This window comes from Schistocerca serialis, chromosome 5, assembly GCF_023864345.2.
Source record: "Schistocerca serialis cubense isolate TAMUIC-IGC-003099 chromosome 5, iqSchSeri2.2, whole genome shotgun sequence".
Taxonomy (NCBI): Eukaryota; Metazoa; Arthropoda; class Insecta; order Orthoptera; family Acrididae; genus Schistocerca; species Schistocerca serialis.
Window position 1 is genome coordinate 559863247 of NC_064642.1, and position 5960 is coordinate 559869206.

Here is a 5960-nt window from a genome sequence, read left to right on the forward strand (position 1 = left end):
ACACCACGATCCCAAAACACACTGAATGAAGAACAGGGAAAAAAAATTACAAAGTCTACCAGAATCGAACACTTTCCTTGACCTATATAGGTCAAATGCAGCTGACGATACCAAAACACCAACACCTACAGCAAACAATACGAAAATTGGAATCAGACATATCCCTTGACCACAGCTGACGATACCAAAAAACCAATACCTACATATAAAACTCCAAACATGGGAAGCGGTCATTTTCCTTGACCTGTATGAGCCAACCATACCAACTGATACGAAAAAACCAACACCTACAACTACGAAAAACAAAACCAAAACCACAACACTTCAAAAATTCAAAAGTCAACAAACATCCCTAAGTAAATTAAAACACATTCAATACACAAGAAATACACAAAACATTACAACTCGAGAAAAACAGATCCAAAAAACAATTACTTACCAACAACAAATTTCGGCGCTGCAAAGTAGGTCGGCCATCCCAAACATGTACACATACACACACACACACACACACACACACACACACACAGAGGGCGCCATCAAACACAACAAGACGACATCTACAAACACAACCAACTCATAAATGACGTCACACACCGCCGGCCGCGGTGACCGTGCGCTTCTAGGCGCTGCAGTCCGGAACCGCGGGACTGCTACGGTCGCAGGTTCGAATCCTGCCTCGGGCATGGATGTGTGTGATGTCCTTAGGTTAGTTAGGTTTAAGTAGTTCTAAGTTCTAGGGGACTGATTGACGTAAGATGTTAAGTCCCATAGTACTCAGAGCCATTTGAACCACAACACCCTTATGTCATGAGTCAAAGCAGACTGGTTGAATCGGACGCTTCCGCTGACCCACAAAAAAAGGGCGTATTATATTGTCGACGCACCGCCGTGCTCTAAGGGTGCCACGAATGACAACCTAAGGGGTCCTGCTGTGAAAAGAAATGGCATCCCAAACCAACACTCCTCGTTGTCAGACCGTATGGCAGGCGACAGTCAGGTCGGTAACCTACAGCTGTCCGAGCTGTCATCAAACACGTAGGCGCTGCAGTCATGGACTGTGCGGCTGCTCCCGGCGGAAGTTCGAGACCTCCCTCGGGCATGGGTGTGTGTGTTTGTCCTTAGGGTAATTTAGGTTAAGTAGTGTGTAAGCTTAGAGACTGATGACCTCAGCAGTTAAGTCCCATAAGATTTCACACACATTTGAACCAAACACGTTTTCGGCCTGGAATCTCATTCACAGGAGTATAATTGTTTTCAGTGATGAACCCCGCTTCGAACTGAGCCCGAATAGTCAGCTTTGGGATGCCAACCTTAGTCGCCAGCCATACGGTCCTACAACCAGGAATGATGCTCCAGAGTAGCATTTCATTTCATAGCAGGACCACTTTGGTTGTCATCAGCGGCACGCTTACAGCACAGTGGCATGTCGACGATATTCTACGCCCTGTTTCGTTGCCGTTCGTGGGAAACCATCCTGGGCTTAGATTTCAGCAAGGTAATGCCCGCCCGCAAGCGGCGGGAGTTTCTAGCCCTTATCTCCATGGTTGTCAAACCTCACTTTGGCCATACTGTCGCCGGATCTCTCGCCAATTGAGACCGTCTGGAGCATTATGGGCAGGTCCCTCTGACCAGCTCGGGGTTTTGACGATGTAACACACCAATAGGACAGAATTTGGCAAGACATCCCTCAGCAGGGCATTCAACAAGTATGTCCATCAATGCCAAGCCGAATAACTGCTTGCATTGGAACCAAAGGTGGAGCAACGCGTTATTGACTTGCTCAATTTGTGAAGTTCGTTTTCATAAATAAGACATCCAATTTCTTCTGAAGTTTTAATCAAATTGCTTGTCTGTACATGTAAATCACATCTACCGATTAGTATAGCATCTGGATAATTCTTTCGTGGTACATCGTTGTCTTTTGTCTTCGAGTCTCCATGGAACAAGACCAGCAGTGAAGAAAATTTTATGCCACATCATGAACAAAATTAAGAAATGCATCACGATGTGATAACAAGTCACAGATTCATATGCTAACGATTACAGAACATAGATGTTGTTGTTGTTGTGGTCTTCAGTCCTGAGACTGGCTTGACCCAGCTCTCCATGCTACTCTATCCTGTGCAAGCTTCTTCATCTCCCAGTACCTACTGCAACCTACTTCCTTCTGAATCTGTTCAATGTATTCATCTCTTGGTCTCCCTCTACGATTTTTACCCTCCACGCTGCCCTCCAATACTAAATTGGTGACCCCTTGATGCCTCAGAATATGCCCTACCAACCGATCCCTTCTTCCAGTCAAGTTGTGCACAAATTTCTCTTCTCCCAAATTCTTTTCAATACCTCCTCATTAGTTATGTGATCTGCCCATCTAATCTTCAACATTCTTCTGAGCACCATATTTCGAAAACTTCTATACTCTTCTTGTCTAAACTATTTATCATCCACGTTTCACTTCCATACATGGCTACACTCCATACAAATACTTTCAGAAACGACTTCCTGACACTTAAATCTATACTCGATGTTAACAATTTTCTCTTCTTTAGAAACGCTTTCCTTGCCGTTGCCAGTCTACATTTTATATCCTCTCTACTTCGACCATCATCAGTTATTTCGCTCCCCAAATAGCAAGACTCCTTTACTACTTTAGGCTTATCATTTCCTAATCTAAATCCCGCAGTATCACCCAATTTAATTCGACTACATTCCATTATTCTCGTTTTGCTTTTGTTGATGTTCATCTTATATTCCGTTCAACTGCTCTTCCAAGTCCTTAACTGTCTCTGACAGAATTACAGTGTCATCGGCGAACCTCAAAGTTTTTATTTCTTCTCCATGGATTTTTATTCCTACTCCAAATTTTTCTTTTGTTTCCTTTACTGCTTGATCAATATACAGATCGAATAACATCGGGGATAGGCTACAACCCTGTCTCACTCCCTTCCCAACCACTGCTTCCCTTTCATGCCCCTCGACTCTTGTAACTGCCATCTGCTTTCTGTACAAATTGTAAATAGCCTTTCGCTCCCTGTATTTCACCCCCGGCCACCTTCAAAATTTGAAAGAGAGTATTCCAGTCAACATTGTCAAAAGCTTTCTCTTAGCCTACAAATGCCAGAAACGTAGGTTTGCCTTTCCTTAATCTATTTACTAACATAAGTTGTAGGGCCAGTATTGCCTCAAGTGTTCCAGCATTTCTACGGAATCCAAACTGATCCTATCCGAGGTCGGCTTCTATCAGTTTTTCCATTCGTCTGTAAAGAATTCGCGTTAGTATTTTGCAACCGTGACTTATTAAACTGATATTTCGGTTACTTTCACATCTGTCAACACCTGCTTTCTTTGGGATTGGAATTATTATATTCTTCTTGAAATCTGAGGGTATTTCGCCTGTCCCATACATCTTGCTCACTAGATGGTAGAGTTTTGTTAGGCCTGGCTCTCCCAAGGCTGTCAGTAGTTCCAATGGAATGTTGTCTACTCCTGGGGCCTTGTTTCGACTTTCAGTGCTCTGTCAAACTCTTCACCCAGTATCGTATCTCCCATTTCATCTTCATCTACATCCTCTTCCATTTCCATAATATTGTCCTCAAGTACATCGCCCTTGTATAGACCTTCTATATACTCCTTCCTTTGCTTAGAACTGGGTTTCCATCTGAGCTCTTGATATTCATACAAGTGAATCTCTTTTCTCCAAAGGTCTCTTTAATTTTCCTGTAGACAGTATCTATCTTACCCCTAGTGATATGTGTGTCTACATCCTTACATTTGTACTCTAGCCATCCCTGCTTAGCCATTTTGCACTTCTTGTCGATCTCATTTTTGAGACGTTTGTATTCCTTTTTGCCTGCTTCATTTACTGCATTTTTATATTTTCTCTTTTCATCAATTAAATTCATAGCACTTAGATATATACTGTTAAAACAGCTCTTCGTAAAAATGGAACTTGGCCTGAAACATGTTTAGAATGAGAAATAAAAGTTTGGGCGAAAGCTGAAGATGATACCATGTAAACTATGTCTACAGATCCTACAAAATCAAGAGGTTTTGTTGGTTACGCACTACGAACACTCGAAGAAAAGAAAATCCTGTAAGTATGTGCACTATGAATATGAAGACCTCTCGAAGATCTAGACTGCATTTATCTGAGAACGCGGTATGGACGGGTCGTATTCGTGCTTGGACAGCTCAGTCGGTAGAGCATTTTCTCACGAAGCTAAGATTCTAGATTCGAGCCCAGGAAGTCTCAAATCAGAATTCCCTCCGCGGAAGGTGAAAATTCAGTTTTAGATGGTAAGCCCTGTTGTAATACCCTTCATGGCCAAGGAACGAAATGACATATTCCATCAATATAATGAAAGACCCTACAACCTATTTAATACAACTCTTCATGGAATCTACGGATTCTTGAGTGATTTGCGTGGCCCCTTATTTGTCATACAGCATGTTTCGGATACGATGAGAAGACGTATATTTTTGTGCTGGTCTCCAGATGGAAATGTTCACAAACAGACACAGTATGAGTTTCAGGCATGGCAAGAGGTTCCTCAAGACGACATTAGGTGGCTGTTGCGAATGGAATGAACGCTTTTTAATACTGGATATGTGTTGAATATCTCCACAGAGTCTGATAAACGTGGGACTGGTGCTTCACAATGTAACACTTTCCATTTCCGTCAGTGTGTTTTCTGTAAGACGGTTGTAAGGATCTACTGCTGGTTATATCACAGACACGTTGCAAAAGAAGTATGCTGAAAGCGCTCACGTCTCGCCGACTTCACATGCGACACCCGACACCGTGAGACCCGCTCCCACCCATGCGCCGTCTCCCGTGCTGCCTTCCCACGGAATGCACCGGCTGCCGGCACAGTTGCACGTTAACACTCTCTCTACGTGCAGTGCTGGCACTAATCAGATTATGAAGACACTGATAGACATAAAACTATTGGGTGACAAATGGACTTTCGTGTGCACAGTTAGTACACAGAGCCAGTAATAAAACTAAACTCCTCCCGAACAGACCATGAAGGCCCAAAGGTACCGACCGGCCGCCGTGTCATCCTCAGCCCGTAGGCGCCACTGGCTGCGGATATGGAGGGGCATGTGGTCAGCTCACCGCTCTCCCGCCCGTATGTCAGTTTCCGAGACCGGAGCCGGTACTTCTCAATTAAGTAGCTCCTCGGTGCTGAGTGCACCCCGCGCGCCGACAGCACTCGGCAGACCGGATGGTCACCCATCCAAGTGCTAGCCCAGCCCGACAGCGCTTAACTTCGGTGATCTGACGGGAACCGGTGTTATCACTGCGACAAGGCCGTTGGCAGCCAGTAATATACCAGCGTATAAATATGCGAAGCAGGGGGAACTAAACCCGACGGACAAATAACTACTGAAAATTGCTATAGAGACACACTTATTGACAAAAGGAAAAAATAATGAAGGCACTACTACCCAGAAAATAAAGGAGTAACCCTCTGCTTGCATACCATTCTCAAGCGAACTCCCCTACAGAGTAGCAAATATTTTCAGATCGCCCAGCATTACCGTGGCTCTCACAACACATAAAAAATTGCAACACACACTGTGATACAGCGTAAACAGAAAGACAGATAAACACACACAATCAGGCAGTTACAAGATAGTGTAGATGCAAAACCCTCTACGTAGGTCTAACTGAGAAACACTTCCGAAGAACAACACATGAATTCCTATACAAAAACAACCGTACTAAATTAGCAATAGTCACCTACATTAAGGACACTGGCCACCCATTCCAGGCTATCGTCAATAATCTTCATAAATTAGGCTACATAAAATTGACAAGGGGCGCCTGATGGGCTTATTCGTATAACTAGACATTTTCATTCATGGCGCGGTACATTGTAACAGGTTGCTAAATGATAAACTGGACAGTGACAATATAAATTTTTTCAGAGAAGTTTCAATGGTGAAATGCT

At 43.7% G+C, this 5960-nt stretch overlaps 1 pseudogene; it reads right to left on the reverse strand.

Annotated features, from left to right (window-relative positions):
- Positions 1-5207: 5207 nt before the first annotated feature.
- On the reverse strand, positions 5208-5325 carry LOC126482599 (5S ribosomal RNA; annotated as a pseudogene).
- Positions 5326-5960: the final 635 nt, after the last annotated feature.